This window comes from Lynx canadensis, chromosome F2 (assembly GCF_007474595.2).
Source record: "Lynx canadensis isolate LIC74 chromosome F2, mLynCan4.pri.v2, whole genome shotgun sequence".
Classification (NCBI taxonomy): domain Eukaryota; kingdom Metazoa; phylum Chordata; class Mammalia; order Carnivora; family Felidae; genus Lynx; species Lynx canadensis.
Genome location: NC_044320.2, coordinates 64,182,590 through 64,202,500, shown reverse-complemented (window position 1 = coordinate 64,202,500; position 19,911 = coordinate 64,182,590).

Sequence of the window (19,911 nt, the reverse complement as noted above, 5' to 3'; positions counted from 1 at the left end):
AGTATGTTTTCCTGAAATCTAATTTTTAATCACAAAACGAAAAGCAGGAAGACAACTTAAGAGAAAGGAACAAAGGAATAAATATCTTATAAACTGAAAACAGCCAATGACTTGCCTAGATTATAGAGCAAGATAGAATATGAAATCATTTGTGAATATAAAAATTCACTTAACAAAATGGAAAAACATATTTAGCCAATCCCTGTATTAAAGTGCCAATCCCTATATTAACCCCACTAAGTTCAGAATATTTAAATAACTTGATAAATATCATAGATCCAATAAGTATTTGTTTTGAGATACAACGCCAGCCATAACTGAGCTGCACTTTTTCCATTTTAATATTCAGTATTAATATTCAAGCTTGGGAGTCTGCAGATGTATTCTGAAAATCCAAGAACATATAAGTTGCAAATACTGACTATGATAATTCACAATTGAAAGCTATTTTCATGGAATCCATTCTTCCTTAAGTCAGTGTTTCTGTAGCTGGAGTCTGAGAAACCTTGAGAGTAGAAGAACTGTCCTTAGATACACTCAGGGACAGGACAGAAATATCGACAAGCTTTTATGGGCTTCTTATTTTATGTTCCCTGAGAATTTTTTTTTTTTTTTAATTCCAATCTTGTTGGTGCTGCAGTAGGTTGAAATGGATTTTCTCACCATCTTTTTTTGGGGTAGGAAGGGAGATCAGTGTCCCCAGGGACTGGCTGGCCTATTTACAGAAACTCTCAAGAAGGTCCTGTGCTGGGTCCAATCCAGGCCTGTGGGAATGGGGGGGGGGGGGCGGTGGTGGGCAGCCTAGAGGCTGTCCTGCCTCAGCTTGCCCCCTCATGGCTGATGTTCTGGCAAAAAGTGCAATCCTTGTGCCCTCTTCCCTCTCCCACTAAGATCCAGCATATAAATTTTTGAGGCTCAGAGACAAGGCCAACTTTGTCAGTACTTAAGTATTTAATCTAATCTTTATCTAAACTCTATTTTTCTTTTTTAGTCTTTCTTTCTGTCTGGTTTCCTTTTCATGTGTTGAATTATTGTGATAACTTGCCTCCGCACCCTCTTTTTTTTAAACCATAAAGATATTGATAAGATTGGGGGTGTTTAAAAGGAAATAACTAAGATAACTGAGGGTGTGGACTTATTTGTGTGGGAAAACTAAGCCAGGAAGGAGTCTTGTCACTTAATACTCTCAAAGCCCCTCAGCTCTGGAGGAGGGGGGGCTTAAGATATTTTAAAAAGCAATTTTATTTTTGTAGTTGTTTTTGAGGATTTGTAGATTTTTATACAGAGATCAAATACCTGTGATTTTCAAAATGCTATGACTTACATTTGCAATCCTTTTGTTTCTTTGTTAGTTCTTTTTCTAAAACATGAGCTTTTCTTTTTTTTTTTTTTATTTTAAATTTTTTTTTTTCAACGTTTATTTATTTTTGCGACAGAGAGAGACAGAGCATGAACGGGGGAGGGGCAGAGGGAGAGGGAGACACAGAATCGGAAACAGGCTCCAGGCTCTGAGCCATCAGCCCAGAGCCCGACGCGGGGCTCGAACTCACGGACCGCGAGATCGTGACCTGGCTGAAGTCGGACGCTTAACCGACTGCGCCACCCAGGCGCCCCATGAGCTTTTCTGATACATGGAAGAAATGGACACTTATGCCTACCAGTGAGTTTATGATAATGAGCATCTGTGTGGACTGTGGCCAGGAATGACGGACACACACAGGTTTGAAGACCTCCTAGCTCACAGTTTTAGTCTGTGGGCCAACTGGACTGCAGCTCCTTGCTTCTGGAGTGAATAGGGAAAACATGGCACTAGACCCAGATCCCACTGGCCTATTCAAGAGATAATCAAAATGACTTTGCCACATAAGACTCACAGCTGACAGAATGTCTAAATACAATTTCATTTAATTACCACAAAGATTATGTCATGCAGACTCTCATATGTCACATTGACTTTCATCTGAAAATAGAAGACTGAAACCTCAGGAGATATGTGCCTTAGCAGACTATATAAGTATGTAGCAAAACTGAAACTAAACTCAAGTCTTCTAAATCCATATTCAGCTTTTAACTACAAAGGAAAAAGAAAATGTGAATTTACTCTTATTAGAAATTCAGGCTGCTGAAGCTGATTGTAGAGTATGTGCACTGCACAAAGGTTCTCAATTGAGGAGCCAAGTCCAGCTGAAATTGTACTCCATCCTCTCCTGTCTACACCTCGCACCTTATATTGGCACAGAGGACTGCATCTATCAGAGAAAAAGGTAACTATTTCTTCTCCAAATGTGCCCTCTGATCTCCCAGCCATGTGCTCAGAATCATCGTTTTCCCAAAAGAGTTGTATTTATTTCTCATCAAAGGGGCTCCACATAGACTAGAATAAGCCCTGGTTAGAATTCTATTAAAACGTCTCTCCTGAGTGGAAATTTTGAGGGCAGGTATGGTAGCTGCCAATTTCAGTCAATGATGTGGTCATTCTACAGATTGTACTTAATGGAAGAAATTCAATACATTTGTGTGTGTGTGTGTGTGTGTGTGTGTGTTTAAGTGAAAGAAAATCTCTTAAGGCTGATGCTGTATCTAGATAAGGGTTCCCAGATAATGGCTATCCCACCACCCCATTTTGTGCTTCTCTTTTCTTGAGTCTATGGGGTTGCTTGGATCTTTGAATTTTCCCGCTGGTTAATACTTAACTTTCTATTCCCTTCTTGGTAATCCAAGATCTATATTGCCCTATGTACCAGGATCTACTTCCCAAATTACTAATTACATAACAAATCCATGTAAGATGTTATCATTCCCACAGTTGAATCATTTTGGATAATGCCAATTTTGAAGTGCCAATTTTTGAAAGTTAGGACTTACCTAAGAAAATGAATCTCTGATGTGGGAAATATAGGTATTGTTATATGTAGGTATAGTAGGCAGACTTCTAAAATAGCACCCAGTGATCCCTGCCTCTGGTATTCTCACCATCGTGTAATCTGCCCTTGAGTGTGGATTGGACCTACTGAGTTAATTTATAAAAGATTGTGGCTTTTTCTCTCTGACTAAGCTTGGGTGCTTACCCTGATGGAAAGGACCACTTAGCAACAGTCAGTGAAGAACTGAAACCCTCAGTTAAACATCCTACAAAGAACTGAATCCAACCAACACCTCATGAGTGAACTTGGAAGCTGATCTTTCCCCCATCCACCCTTGAGATCAACTACAGACCTGTCTAATGCCCAGGCTGCAGCCTTGTGAGGGACCTTAGAGCAAAGGACTTGGCTAAGCCATGCCTGGATTCCTGACCTAACACATTGTGAGATAATAGATACATGTTGCTGCTAAATTTCAGAGTAATTTGTTATGCAACAATAGATAACTAATCCAGTTGAGTGCTTAGGGAATATTTTGATAAATGGAGTTTTTCTGACATCCTATCATTTAGAAAGAAACTACCTGGATGGGGGCAGGTAGCCAAATTCTTCATTCATATAGGAAATTTCAGATAGCTCTCCTGAGGTATATTTGAAATTGGAATTTAAACTATGGCAGATTCTCAGTGATTTTTATCAAGATTAGTTGAAACAAGACTGTTACTTTAGAATTCCAAGAGTTCAGATTATGCCTCAGAGAAGGAAGATAAAATGTGTAGAGAGAACAAAGAATTAATCATGTGTTAGTGGAAAAATTACTTAACATTTTAGAAGCTTCAGTTCTCCTATGTTACAAAAGGGAGCAATTGGACTAGAAGATCTCCAAGGCTCTTCTGAGTTTAAATTCTGTGGATGAATCTTAACTGCTTCTAGAGTTACTGCCCCCAACCTCCTCAAAAAAAGAAGACAGAAAGAAAGAAAGGAAGGAAGGAAGGAAGGAAGGAAGGAAGGAAGGAAGGAAGGAAGGAAGGAAAGAAGGAAGGAAGGAAGGAAGGAAGAAAAAAGGAAGAAAGGAAGAAAGAAAGAGGGAGGCAGGGAAGAAGGAAAGAAGGAAGCTTTACACCAAAGATCTAATTTTTCTGTGTAGTATTCCCCTATGGATCATTTATTACCCTTGGAAATTGAGGCTTCCCTGGAATAACCAAATACAAAAATCCATGAACTGGATAAATGAGATATTAGATGGCCAAAACAAGATCACTCTAGAGAAGGGGTTACTTCTAACAAGACCTGGAAAAAATTACATACACGTAGGAGAAAATCCTTGTGCCCTTTGAGAGAGCCAAAAATGCTGAGACAGCATGAATGCTTAAAGAAGGAGTATGTAAGAAGCATGAATCATAAAACCAACACAAAATTGATAGACTATTAAAATAAAAAAATTGATCTTTGAAATACATTACTCATAAGTGAAAAAGCAAGCTACAGAATGGGAGATAATATTCACAATATACATTCTGAAAAAGGACTGATAGCAGAATATAGAAAGAACTCTTACAACTCAGTCATAATGAGACTAACAACCCAATAAAAAGATCAGCAAAAGATTTTAATACTTCTCAAAAATAGATACATTAATATAAGCACATGAAAAATGCTCAATATGTAGTCATTGGGGAAACACATATAATACCCACATGAAATGTCACTTCACACTCATTGGAATGTCCAAAATGAAAAAGACTAAGAATACACCAAGTGATAATGAAGATTGGGAGCAGATGAAATCACACATTGATAGTGGGAATATAACATTATATGGCCACTTTGGGAATCTTTGGCAGATTTTCAAAAAGAAAAACATCTATTCACCCCATGAACCAGCAATCTCACTTACAGGTAGTTAACCAAGAAAAATAAACATGTCAACACAAATCTTTATTTCCAAAAGTCAAAACCTAGACATGACTCATAAGTTCATCAGCAAGTGAATGAATAAACAAAAGCACTATATCCACACAATAGAATACTACTCAGCCATAAAAAAAAAAGAAAAGAAAAAAAGTATGGACATATCCAAAATTAGGTGAACCTAAAACTTTAAGTTGAATGAAAGAAGACAGGCACAGAAATGTACACATTGCACAGTTCCATTAACATGAAAAACTGAAAATATAAACCAAAGTGACAAAAAACAAATCAGTGGTTACCCACATCCAGAGGCTGCAAAAGGGATGATGGCTGGTCAAGGGACATGAGAAAACTTTTTGGATAATGGATATAAATATTTTGTATTTTGATTGCAGTATATGTATGTGCCAAAGCTCTTTGAATTATACATTTTATTAAAAATTTTTAAAGTTGGCTTTTATTTATTATTTTTAAATTTTATTTTAGAGAGAAAGAGAGAGAGAGCATGAGCTGGGGAGAGCCAGAGGGAGGAGAAAGAGAATCTTTTTTCTTTAATGTTTTTTTAAGTTTATTCATTTTTGAGAGAGAGAGACAGAGCCTGAGCAGGGGAGGGGTAGAGAGAGAGAGAGGGAGACACAGAATCTGAAGCAGGCTCCAGGCTCTGAGCTGCCAGCATAGAGCCTGATGGGGGGCTCAAACTTAAGAACCGCAAGATCATGACCCGAGCCAAAGTCAGACGCTTAACCAAGTGAGCCACCCAGGCGCCCAAAGGAGAAAGAGAATCTTAAGCAGGCTCCACATTCAGCATGGAGCTTACATTGGATCCCCGATGTGGGGCTCAATCCTATGACCCTGGGATCATGACTTGAGCTGCAATCAAGAGTTGGATGGTTAACCAATTGAGCCAGTCAGGCGCCCCCCGGATTATACATTTTAATTGGATGTCATTTATTGCATGTAAATTATACTTCAATGAAGTTTATTTAAAAATGACCTAGGGGGTGCCTGCATGGCTCAGTTGGTTAAGCATCCAACTTCAGCTCAGGTCATGACCTCATGGCTCATGGGTTTGAGCCCTGAGCCAGGCTCTGTGCTGACAGCTCAGAGCCTGGAGCTTGTTTCAGATTCCACGTCTCCTCCTCTCTTTGCCCCTCTCCTGCACACACACACACACACACACACACACACACACACACACACTCTCTCTCTCTCTCTCTCTAAAATATAAATAAACATTACATTTTTTTTAATGATCTAAAAGTAGGACAAGAGGGGAAAACAATCATAAGATGCAAGGTCGGTGACTGAGTGGGATTTCAGATGAAAAAGGCCTTGTTCAACAGGCAGTAGGATTGAAATGGATTTGGTTTTGAGTTTTCAAAAGTGCTTCTCAACTTCCATTTAAGACAGGTTTTTCCTTACTTCTCAAATGTCTTTATGTGAAGCTAAATTCTATAGGTCTGGGTTACTTATTCTACCTTTTTTTTTTTTTTTTTAACTGATTTACTTTCTACATGAGAGCCTACTCCTGAGGGGCTTAAGACTGTTCTAGATCTGTAAATGGTTGTAGTCTCGGGTTTACTATATCTGACATTAACAGTGAGAGACATAATAAAGCCACCAGGAAAGACAGGTAATTTTCCAAGTACTTATGATTTTTCTGTTTGAGACAAGAAGACAAATTGCCAATATATCATAAAGGGGAGAGTAAGAGAAAAAAGATATTAATATCATCTCAGAGAAGAAGTCTTTTGAAACTTATCTGGAGGATTGGATCAATAAGTATATAGCATTCACCAGGCAGGGTGTTTGGCTCTGAATCTGGAGATGATCCAGATATAGATCGTGAGCTAACAGAAGCCTTGTTGGCATCGTCGTCATATGAGGAAACATCAATTTGCCTTTCAAGAATTCAATTCAGGGTACTTGGGTGGCTCAGTCAGTTAAGTGCTAGACTTCAGCTCAGGTCATGATCTTGCGGTTTGCGGGTTCGAGCCCCACGTCAGGCTCTGTGCTGGCAGCTCAGAGCCTGGAGCCTGCTTCAGATTCTGTGTCTCCCTCTCTCTCTACCCCTCCCCTGCTTGTGCTCTGTCTCTGTCTCTCTCTCTCTCAAAAAATAGATTAACATTAAAAAAAAAAGATTTCAATTCATACCAAGCATCACAACAATTGAACATTTTGAGAAGAATCAACCCTTAACCCTTAGTGTGGGGGTGGGACAGGGGGAAGGAGTCTGTGCGTATTTTAGTACCAGTTTCTGTCTCATCATTTCACTGCCCTTCTCCCATCTAACATGTCTGGCCTCTTGGACAAATCTGCCTGATTTAAAACCTGGTCTATGTGAATGGCATTTAGACAGGAACTGCCCATTTCAAAATAACGGCTTTTGTATAAATAGAGCAATAAGGACAGGTAATATTTTATCACTGCTTCTAGTTCACACTCAGTTCATAAAACTACTTGCTGAGAGAGCCAGCTTCTTGAGTCATTCAGATTCAATAGGGCTACTCACTGGGCGATCTTGAAAGAGTAGGCTTGAATTAATTAGGCAATGGAAAACCTTGCTGGGAATAATGGGGTGCCTATGTGCATTTGGATAGCTTTGATAGGCAGCCCCTTACCAGAGAACAGGAGCTCCAATGTAAGCCAAGAGGTGCAGGTCCTGGCCATACAAAGCAAGCATGAGCCTTGCTTTTCTAACCCGCAACTTTGTAACTTTTAATCAGTCCATGGTTTAATGAGTTCTATGTTTTTAGCACTCGGTAAGAGGTTGATGCAGATTACAAAAAAATTATAAGATATGGTTCTATTAATGATCTTATGATTGCAATGATATGCAAGAAATACAAGCATTTTAAACTATAAACATAAATATAAGGGCATTCATAGGTGCCCAGCGAGTATTAAGACTGTTAAAATGTTTCTGAGAGCTGAGTGAAAGTTGCCAACATTTAGCTCTTCTTCCTAGGCTAGGAAGACAGGGACCAAACTCTACTAGAGGCTTGGGGGCCACTAGAAGGTATTTTTTTCACCCTCTTTCCTTTAGGCAAAACAGGTCTCCCAGACCTATAACATATTTGTCTCCAAGTTGTAAGTGTTCCCTGGTTAGTTATAAAAAGTGCTGCCAAAACTGATTGCACCTCCAACTAAAGAAAGTAAATTATAGAATACTTTGCACAAATAGACATAGTGTGAAGCTGATCTCTTACGAAAGAAAATACTTAATGGGAAATTTGTGGATTTGTTAGAACTGTGCATGACATTTGTAAATAATTTTGACTCATGACACATGACATTTGAAAGTTTCAGGACATTTATGATAATATTCTCTTCAATATTCTTGCCATTCTGTTATCCCCTGTTGTATCTCAGAAAATCTAGATTTTGAAAATGTGAGACGTATTTTTTTCTTCAGAAACCACAGGATCACTCGTGGCCTTTTATGTAAGGATTCTCTGGAAGGTGGAGCTCACACTGTTTTCTCTCTTTTCCTCCCTTTCTGAGCCCAGGTAGCCATACTTAAAAGAAAGGATCCCCTCAGCTGACCTTTCCAGGGCCTTTAAAAACCACCCACTATGCTTCTCCATGCCTCTTTGATCCTTCCCGATGTGCAGTGAATTTTCATATCAGAATGTTCCCTGGAAAGTAAAATTTTTATTACCCTATTGTCTTTTAAAAACTATCCCTTTGAAGTCCATGCCATTGGGCTATACTCCCTCTCCCCTTTTCCCATGTCTGAGGACATTTACCTCCACTCCAACACTTTGGTCACCTTGTGTGACTCATTCTCCACATGGATGACTCATGCAGGACCCCAGATCTTTGTCCCCTTCACTTCACCACTTTAGCCGAACAGTCCGAGTCACATCTGGATCTGTAACTCCTTCACGGCAAAACCTTCCATAGAGCTTCTTGGCTTACCTGCCCTGTGACTATTTCTATGAGGATATTGAGATCTTCATCTGATGGGGTGCTTGGGTGGTTCAGTCGGCCAAGCATCTGGCTTTGGCTCAGATCATGATCTCACTTGGGCTCCGGTCATGATCTCATGGTTTGTGAGTTTGAGCCCCACGTTGGGCTCTGTGCCATCAGTACAGAGCCTGCTTGGGATCCTCTGTCCCCCTCTCTCTCTCTGCCTCTTCCCCACTCATGCACACATGCTCTTTCTCTCTCTCTCAAATAAATAAACATTTAAAAAAGTATTTATTTGAGAGAGAGGAAGAGAGGGAGGGTCAGAGAGAGAGGGAGACACAGAATCTGAAAAAATTTCCAGGCTCTGAACTGTCAGCACAGAGCCCCACACAGAGCTTGAACTCACGAACCGTGAGAGCATAACCTGAGCAGAAGTCGGATGCTCAACCAACTGAGCCTCCCAGGCACCACCCAAAATAAACATTTTTTCAACAATAAATGCAAAGTCCTCATTTCTTCCAAATCCTTTAGCCTTCTCGTTTCTCCACTTCTGTCTTTCTCCAGGAAAGAACTCATAGTTCATCATTTCAGCAAACTTTCTTCAATACAGCATTCCCCCCTTATCTGTGGTTTCTGGTACCTGTGGTCAACCATGGTCTGAAAGCAGATGAGCCTCTTTCCAACACTTTGTCATGTCAGTAGCAGCCTAACGCTGCATCATAATGCCTGTGTCATTCACCTCACTTCACCTCTTCATGTAGGCATGTTGTCACCTCACATCATCACAGGAACAGCGAAGATAGTACAGTAAGATATTTTGGGAGAGACAGAGACCAAATTCATGTCACTTTTATTATAACATATGTTATAATTGTTCTATTTTATTATTAGCTATTGTTTTAATCTCTTCTTACTGTGCATTATTTATGTTAAATTTTATCAGAGGTATGTATGTATAGCAAAAACATAGTGTATATGTATATATATACACACACTATATACACTATATACATATACTATATATATATATATATATACACATATATACACTACACTATAGTATATATATATAGTGTATATAGTGTGTGTGTGTATGTATATATATGTATATAGTGTATATATATATAGTGTATATAGTGTGTGTGTGTGTGTGTGTGTGTGTATATATATATATATATATATATATATATATAGGGTTTCGTACTACCTGTGGTTTCAGATATCCACTAGGGGTCTTAGAATGGATCCCCCACAGATAAAGGGAGGTACTATACTCCAATCTCCTTGGTTTTCAGGCTTTTAGTCACTTATGTTTCATTTAAGTTTGGAATTTTGTGGGTATAACTTTGTAATTTCAGTCTTCTGTACATGAAGAAAATATCGGGCTGGTAGGCTTTTGATGTACATTTGTCAACACTATTTTTCTTGACAGCAAAGAGAAATCCTCATGAGTCTGTCTCCAATATTTTCTGTTAAATGACCTTCTAACTCAGGTGGTTTTACCCTTCTATGCCATGGAATGCTTTGGCCAGCTGGTGAAACCCACAAGTGTCTTCTCAGAAAAAGTTGCTAAATTCCCCATATAAAATACCTAGGACTACAGAATAAAACAAATTACACTGAAATGCAATTATCAGAACCATAAAAAGCACATTTGTGATATGGTAATCTATGGGCTTTTTATTAACATATTAAGTAACAAGAGGTAATGTGAGGTCAAATAATTCTTAAGTGTATTTCAAAAGATCTGCAACAGTGTATTAATAACAACAATGATGGCAATAATAATAATAACAGCAACAACAACAGACCATTGCTAACAGTATGATGGTTTGTTGCCTCCATGAATTTGAGTTCATAAAACTTCCTGATCCTCTACATGGACTTCCAGTGTCCCCAAGTTACAAATGCTGAGCACCTGGGTTAAGTGCCACTGCAGTAACTGGGGCTAAATGTGACCCTTCGAATCTGTAGCAGATCGAAATGACCAAAATGTAGAAACTGAGAGAGAAGCAGCACAGGTCTGCAAAATCAGCCAGCCAACAATCATATGGTGCTGTGTCCAATGGATCAATTTGAGAACTTAATCTACATTTTTTCCCCCAAACAGAAAACATATGGTAAGGGAACGGTGAAAGGGGCTAGCTAGCTGCTGCTGACACGTTCCATAAGGAATTCAGAGATCAGAACTGGAAGACAAAAACGTTAGTAGCCCAGATACATCTTATGCTCAGAAAATACTCATTTGGAGCTAATATGCTCTGCGTTGTGGATGATGACCACACTACTGGGAGCTTAATTACAGCTTGACAAATGTTCATTGAATGTCAGAAACCTAATAATAAACTTATCAATAAGGCAAATTAATATGAAAAGTAGTGAACAAATAGCCTTATGAGAAAAAGAATAAAATCTGACATCATTTGATGCAATCCAGCCATCTCATTATTCAAGAGCTTGAGAAGAATAGGAGTGGGAAGAAGTGAGATGTCCGGTAGACTACAAAACTTTCTACCATCATAATCACAGGAATTTTTAAAGATCTCTAACGATAGTTGTGTTTTCAACATCCAAGAATCAAGCTGGAAAAGCATGTGCTTGCGTATAGAATTTGGCTTAAAAGGACTATTTCAAAGTTGTGTTAAAAACTGGTTATGCTATTTCAAATAGCTGGAGACTATCCAGAGAACCTTTTAGCTAATCTTTTAGCTCATGAAAAGATTTTTGAAGTAAACCCACGTTAAGATACTTTCAGCTGATTGGCAACAGGTAAAGTACTTCTATATTTACTTCTATCTCAAGGAAAAAAGAAGACTGTTTCAAAGTCAGATAATTATTTCCATTGAAATCTGAAGGTGACTTACAATTGCCTGGTTCCAAAATGATCTGCTACATGAAAGTGCTTCTGATATTTTATCTTCTGAAAGGAGATACCCACGCTGCCGTCATTCGTAAGTGCCTCAAAGACAGAGAGCATAAACACATTTAATTTCTGCATTAAAGATACTGCTTGAATGGGAATAAAATGGGATCACTTATAAACAGCCATTTCCCTTTTGGTAACAAGGTATCCAAAACCATTCCCCAGTCTTCAAATCCAAAATATTTCCTGTGTAATACTTGTCTTTGGTCAAAAATAAAATCAATCAGTCAATAAAAGAAAGTTGTCCGTTACTTATCATATCATACCTGCCTCTATTCACTTATTAAATAACTTTTTTCAGTTGGGATGAGCACTGGGTGTTATATGTAAGTGATGAATAATTAATTCTATTCCTGAAATCATTATTATACTGTATGCTGACTAACTTGGATTTAAATAATTAAATGCGTAAAATAAAATAAAAAAGAACTTTTTTCTTATAAACCCTAATGGAAAAAATAACCAGAGTTATAGCCATTTCTCTTGCCTATTTTCTTAACAAATCAAGAAAATTAGAGAAACTTTACTTTTACTAGCATAAACCATATCAAGAAAAAATCAGTGCAAATAAGAGAGAAAGCAGTGGAGTAATATTTCTTTTATAAAACGTTACCTACATTAGTTACCAGTCAAATGACATGTTCAACAATAGGAAAAAAATTAACAAATTTGTAGATGTAGTGTAGGTTGTCATTCTTTTCTCAAAGTAATAGTTTTAGAATTTAATAAGAGTTCTATGCTTACTAATAGCCTCTGTGAAGGAAGGCATCATTTAGCCTAGCTAGCCAGATGTGAATTCACAACTTAAAAATTCAAACAGCTTACTTTACTGATTGTCTTTAGGGTTAATGTGTTTTCATTAGAAAGCCTCCAAGGTAGAGAGCAAGGTGACTTATACACAACACATAAATATCTTCTGCTGTAGTGTTAGAGGCATTGGTTGTGGATCATTCTGAAGGATTCAGAGCAGCATTGCACATGACCCCTCAGTTCTAGTCTCTAGGATTTTCTCATGTTCCGCAATAAATTTCTTAAAAATATAGTTTATTGTCAAATTGGCTAACACACAGTGTATACAGTGTGCTCTTGGTGTTGGGGGTAGATTCCTGTGGTTCATTGCTTACCTACAACACCCAGTGCTCATCCCAAAAAGTGCCCTCCTCAATGCCCATCACCTATTTTCCCCTCCCCGTCATCAACCCTCAGTTTGTTCTCTGTATTTAAGAGTCTTTTATGGTTTGCTCCCCTCCCTCTCTGTTTGTAACTATTTTTCCCCTTCCCTTCCCCCATGGTCTTCTGTTAAGTTTCTCAAGATCCACATATGAGTGAAAACATATGATATTTGTCCTTCTCTGCCTGACTTATTTCACTCAGCATAATACCTTCCAGTTCCATCCACATTGCTGCAAATAGCACGATTTCATTCTTTCTCATTGCCAAGTAGTATTCCATTGTATATATGAACCACGTCTTCTTTACCCATTCATCAGTTGATGGACATTTAGGCTCTTTCCATAATTTGGCTTGCAATACGATTTTGAGCATTAGAATAGATTTAGCGATATTGAATGGCTTGCCTTGCTTTCTGAAAGTGTGTGAAGCATTACAAAGAAAAAGATACGTATGGACTATGAGTACAAATGAAGATCTATGTGTAGCGTTTCAAATTATTGTAATTTCTGTAAATAGTGTTCAAAAATGTTTCCTAGAATACAAAGAGGGGAAATATCGTAAGATTTCAGTTAGTGATCTGTCTACAAATACTATAAATTTTAACTGTTAGTGGCAGCAGTGTATGTCTGGTTTACTTACACTATTTGTTTTTCTTTGAAAACATAGTGTGTGCAAAAGTTTTTGGGTTGGGTTTGGAAGAGTGGAAAAACATAAATGAAACTAGAAAAAGAGCTTCCAGTGATGAATGTTACAGTGTATAAATTAAATTCCTAATGACATAACTTGGGGAGTTCTTTTCTCTTTCAACAAGCTTGCGTGATGTAAGCTTTATTCCTGTGGAAACTTAGCACATTCGGTAGTTTGCTTATTTGATTTTACCTTCCAATAACTGAGAAAAGATGAGCACTTGGATGTGGGTTTCTATTATATAAATGTCTAGGTAAAGTTAGCTAATGGCAGCTGCTGATGAAACCTGGCTGTATACAAGGAGATGTTGTTCTTTCATAGAAATATACCTTCATTTGGAGTTCTTGATAGCAATTTCTCCCACTTTTATTGCGCACATAACTATGCCTCTTAGTTTTTTCCACAAAGATATTCAGCTCTTCTAATTTTCTCTTTTGGATCCTGTTCTGAATAGTAGTTCTCTGGGCATCAAGGATAAATGCAGTAATTCAGGCTCCAGTTTTTCTTGAAGGACAATGGCATTCTCCATAATGTATTTAATAGACAATCATGTTCTCATGTCTAAAATAAATATAAATCATCAAAGGATAAGATGGCCTACTGAATGATTTTACTCATAATTCTTCTTTCATATGATTTCTTAAGGACTTAGAAGTATCAGGTTTTAACTGCTCTGTAACTTAAAAAAAAAATCTGTGAAAATTCTTCTAATTCTTCAAACTCCAGGCTGAGACATTTTATAAGAACTTTGTAAATGTCTATGAACTATGTTATCCAGGCCAGTTTTGTTTTATTTGGAGAAAATGATTTATCCAAATCCTATGTTCACTAGCACAAAATACAAATACTCTCCTTATTGTTGTCAAACACTTCACAGAGCCCCATTCCATTGATTTGTTGAGCTCAGTCAATAGCAGATTCTATGTTCAAAGTTTGATCACTCATAGACCTTATGATTCCTACTTTTTGTGGTGTGGTCTCAAATTGTCCTATAACTCAGGCAAATTATTTGGCAACTATGTCAGGAAAGAGGGCTAAACATTTCAGATGTTCCAGCTGGATAGTATCACCACTACTAGAAGAAATAAATGCAGTATGTATCCACTGATAGGTCAGTGAATAACTTTTGCTTCACTTACATAGCCTGATATAGCATGCACATATTTATTGATACACACACTTTGCTATTCAAAAATTACTTGAAGCACTTTATATTAAACTTGGAAATATAATAAGCTTTAAATCATATATAAAGAACAATGCTTATTAATTTTATCTTCTTTCCACTAATAGAAAAAATTACCTAAAGAAAACTATCGCACTACGTATAAAATGTAATTGTAAACTTTTTGCAAGCTAAAACAAAACAGAAAATTCACAATGTTGCATGAAGTTCATTGCATCAAAAAAGTAAGAATGAGTTTAATTAATGTCTCTGTAAATGCCACTATGGACTCACTGTTTAAGTACACTGTAGGTAGAAAAGCTTAATATATATGAAAATATGTCCATAAATTAAATAGGCTTCCTTACCTTATTTTTTTTCAAAATAATTTTAAAAGTTCATTCTATGAAAATTTCAAAGGATATTATTCCAAGAAGCACACAACTTGTTGGGATGGAGTTTCCACTTTCAGATACTACATGTATCTACTCAGAATGATCTTACAATTTACCACTGAAAACTTTCAAAAGTGTCAGAGATCATAGATAATTTAAATGACTGGTTGTTTTTGCAAATAACATGTTTGGAATAGTTTTTTTTTTTTTTCATGGTGTCACTAGAATGCTTCACTTGTTCTGATGTCATTTCAAAAATAGCATATATTTCTATAATAAAGTATTATTCGTATTTGCATATATATAATGTATAAAAATATATGCATATATGTGTATTTTTCATAATACTATCTGACGTTTTGTCATTTAAAATAGGGCATACTTCAAAAATATGTAAGGCTAACTATAAACTTGGAAAAATGATAATTTCAACAAAAATTAAAGTAAATATAATAATAGTTGCACTTTAAAAATAAGGGCTTATGATATTCCACTTACATATACTTATTGATTCAACCTTCACAAAAATGCTATGAAATCTTACTATATTTTAATTTTTATTTTGTATTCTGATTTTTTTTCTAAATAAAAAAAACTGGAAGCTCAGAATGACCAGGTAACTTATTCAAGGTCACGTAACCAGTGGATCTAGAATTTGAATCCAAGTCTGTCTGATCCTAAGTCTCATGTCCTTCCCACTATGCTTTACTGTCTCACCGTACTTTCAATGAAGTGCCTGGAAAATAATGCAACACTTTCACACTGACTACTTGACCTGCGTTGCAAATTTGCCGGACATTAATACAGTTTTCCTACTTGTTAATGCATTTGGTTTGAATTTATAAGCTGACTACCTGACTCTAACTTCCTCAACTTTTCTGATTTTGTTATGGGAAAACAACAACGACAACAACAAAAACTAATGGTGGTTCATGTGCGCTATACCTGCTGGATGAGAAGAGATGCTGTAACCAGGGAAATAGTGCCTTAGAATGTTGCCCCCAAGCCAATGGAGCAGATAGGCAAGTAAGGAAGAACATAGGCAACCTCATACACAATAGAGTCTCTCTAGACACTCCATTCTACTGAGCAGGATAAAAACACACCCTCTTTGAAGCTAGGGCAGGTATTTTTGTGATGTCATAGACGAGGTGTATGGAACACCTCTTCTCAGAAAGCCTTCTTCTATAACTACTTTTGGGCCAGATGGAATACCAACATCCAACATGGTCTTGCCTAATTCTTATTCTTTGATATCTACTCTCTGATCAAGTAATATATTCTGCTACATTTCTTTCTTGATATTTAAATATCTTAATCTTATGTGAGCTTCCTAAATTTCAGCCTACATCACCTATGGGGGGCTTAAGTGGGCAGGACAGCATTAGTGCCTAAATTATTCTGCATCTGTTGCTTCATTTGGAATCCCAGTAGGTGACTTATAGACCCCTTAGTTGCTCATGTACTCCAAACCCCATAGTCACGAGTGATCAAAATGGCACCCAAAGTCAACTCAGCAATGAAATTAAACCCCATAGTCTTTATTGAGTTGTAATAAAATGTCACATAATAATCTGTATCCCATTTTATTATAGTGATTTGTCAAACTACAAACAATACCTGAATTAATATATTAGAAATAAAAAGTATGATATTTATTTAACACAGAACTTTGTTAATAGTTATTAATACTTCCTTCTATTAGGCTATTGCACATTATAATAAAATAATTGATTATGTAGTCATCCTTTTAGTCTTGGCATTTCTAAATATTTTCCATTTTCACCAGATATCATGTCCAAGTCTACTTTTATCAGCCATGGATTCTAGGCAAGATCCCAATTATCTCTTAACGATCTTATATAAAATATAAAAAGTTAATTTGACAGCTAACTTGAAGAGGATTATCTGCAGTCCCAAGTAGATTTGGAATATAAAAATCTTGTTAAATGTTTCTGTTTCTAGTTACTCTATATTATATATCAATGTAGTTTAATAGAACACTTTTTCTTTGTGGAATACAGACTTTGTTCTTTGTGAGTATTAGGTCTGAAGTGTTGGAAACATAAACCAGCATTCTCACTGTGCTGCTTTTGCTCACTTGTGACATTATTCTAAGATTTGCCAAAGAAAAATGTGTAGTAATCATAGGAAAATTGAGAATGCTTGTCTGGTTCCCAGCTATCTAGGGTAAATCTCAGGATGTCTGTGAGACTGCATCTGTATCAAAACTTTTTTTTTTTTTTTTTTTGGCTGGACAGTCCTTAACTTCCAGTCAGACTGTTCCTAATAAGGAGGGACCCAATTATCTTGTACATCCATACAGCTATATTTAGGATTTTTCCCTGCTTCAGAGGGATCTGTCGAACCTGTAAGATTGTTTTGAAGGATTCTAAGTTCATTTTGAGAATTTGGATATCACTTGAATGGTAACATAGCTCAAACTTCCACCCACCTTGGTAACCCTGTAATGACAGGAATGCCACCCTCTTCTCGTTATCACCAACACATCACAAATTTTTCCATTTTTATGCACTCAGTGTACTATGTGTTGCACAAAGGAGGAAGGTTGCTTTGAATGGAGAAGGAATCTAGTCAGTCTGCTCAATCTTTTGTTCAAAAACATCTCTTACATACATTCTATAGCATAGGCTCTAGGCTAGACACAGGACATACAATGCTGGATAAAACAAATATGATAATGTCCTTCATGTTACTTTTCCAAAGGACCCTGAAGAGTTCTACTTAAAATTGAGAGTCTCCCTTTGATTTCCCAGGCCAGCCAGAAAGAGTTATCCTTACTCTAAATGGGGTCTGGGTTCCCCTCTGCCCATTGCTCAGACTGAAATATAATCCAGATGTTGTTTGGTGTTGTAAATTTTGAAGGGGAAATAAAGCTTCGCAGAGAATCCGGGAACATGTGTGCTGTACTATAGAATGTTCTGGAAGCTATTGTGGCAAAATAAGACCTTTGTAAGATTCTGTTTGTAAGTTGCATCATCCTAGCTCCAGTACCAAGGGCAGGGCATGACCAGTTTAGCATGCTTTCAAGTAAGGGTTCATAGAACCAATTTTTCAGACACTCTAGCTCTGGCCAATGTCTCCTCTGTGCTTGTTATTTGGCTCTAACCTATTGACTTCAGAATATCCTGATATCAAGCTTCATGCATCTTCATTCTCTGGAAAATTATTTATGACCCTCAATTCAACTGCTCCATCTGGTTTGTGGGCTAAAAATAAGAAAAAAAGGACATCAGGAATTCATTAAGATCTTTTTTTTTTTTTTTTTTTTTTGCAACTGGAAATACTGTAAATGCTGTGGGCATTTTATCTGTTTGAAAAGTGTCAAGATTTGGTTAAGTGAGTTCATTTGTATTCTCCAGCCTTCCTTTGCTCTCTGTAACTGCTGCTTTACTATGAGCACCCATAATTTGACCAAACACTGCCAATTTCTGACACTACTTTAATATAAGTAAATGTTCAGCTTAACCTATGTAAAAAATACAAAATCACAGGAGTAAGTAAGTTCCAAAGATACATTTTTAAATCTTCCAAAATGAGGTTGTAAATATAAAAACATAAGCAACAACAACACAGACTAAGGTAAGTATTTTTATGTAGTAATTTTAAATTACCAGAAGCAAAAACTTAAACTTGATCTTAAAATTAAGAATTAAATAACAAAGATGGATAGGTACTAAAATTCTTAAGGAAAATTGTTTTTAAAATGTGAACAAGAAAAAAAAAAAGAAAATAGGTGTAACAAGGAGCAGCATTGATGAAATCCAACTAACATCCATAGTGATTTGATAAGCCATATATGATCACAATTAGCCATTGTTAACAGCCTGAGAAAAATGAAAAGAGCCTGAATAAAGACATTGGTTTTCTTCCTGAAGTGATCACCTGCTGATTACATCATTGTAAAAAAATGAGTAAAAAAAAAAAAAAATCAGTTTTGAGTGAATATGTTGAGGGTAGGGGGGAGAACAAGTCATAAAGGCTAATTGAGAGTATGAATCAGTGCTTAGGGAAAAAAACTCCCCAAATTCCCTGAAATTTTATTAATATCCAAGCCCAGATCAAGGCCTTTTTTAATGCAATAAGAAGTACATTTCAAATAGATTAGTTTATCTATTTCTCTACCTCAGTTTAATTTACAATTGGAAATTATAAGCATTTCATTAATCAGTTAACAAGGCATATTTATAAGGCATATTAGTTCATAAGTTACAAGAGCAAACTGACTTATTTTAAAGGCAACCCTGGTGTTTTAGCAAGGAAAGACTAATGCTGTTTATTCCAGGGGTCAATCTTGTTTTCGTTTTTGGTTTTGGGTTTTTTTTTTTATGTTTTATTTATTTTTGAGAGCAAGAGAGACAGAACATGAGCAGGGAGGAGCAGAGAGAGAGAGAGAGAACTCGATGCAGGCTCCAGGGTCCAAGCTGTCAGTGCAGAGCCTGACGCTGGGCTTGAACTCACAAATTGCAAGATCATGACCTGAGCTGGAGTCAGACACTTAACTGACTGACCCACCCAGGCGGCCCTACAGGGTTCAGTTTTTTAAAAAAATAAATCTTCTTGGGATTTTATGGGATACTGTGTTTTGCGATGGCCACAGGTAAAACACAATGAAGGTAATACCTCTTTGAAACAATAGTAAGGAAACAATGAAGAATATGGGTATAAAAGTAATAAATTGAGAACCAAAATCTTATTTGTGTTCCTGCTGATAGAAAAGCCACAGGTCCCATGTTGATATTGTCATTTAAGAATATGCAAATGGATCATATAAAAATGATCCTTGCTATGAGAACTTGCTAATAAGGGCAAGGACTCTGTGGCAATGACCTCTGTCATGGGGGGCAGACTACCTGGGCTCTT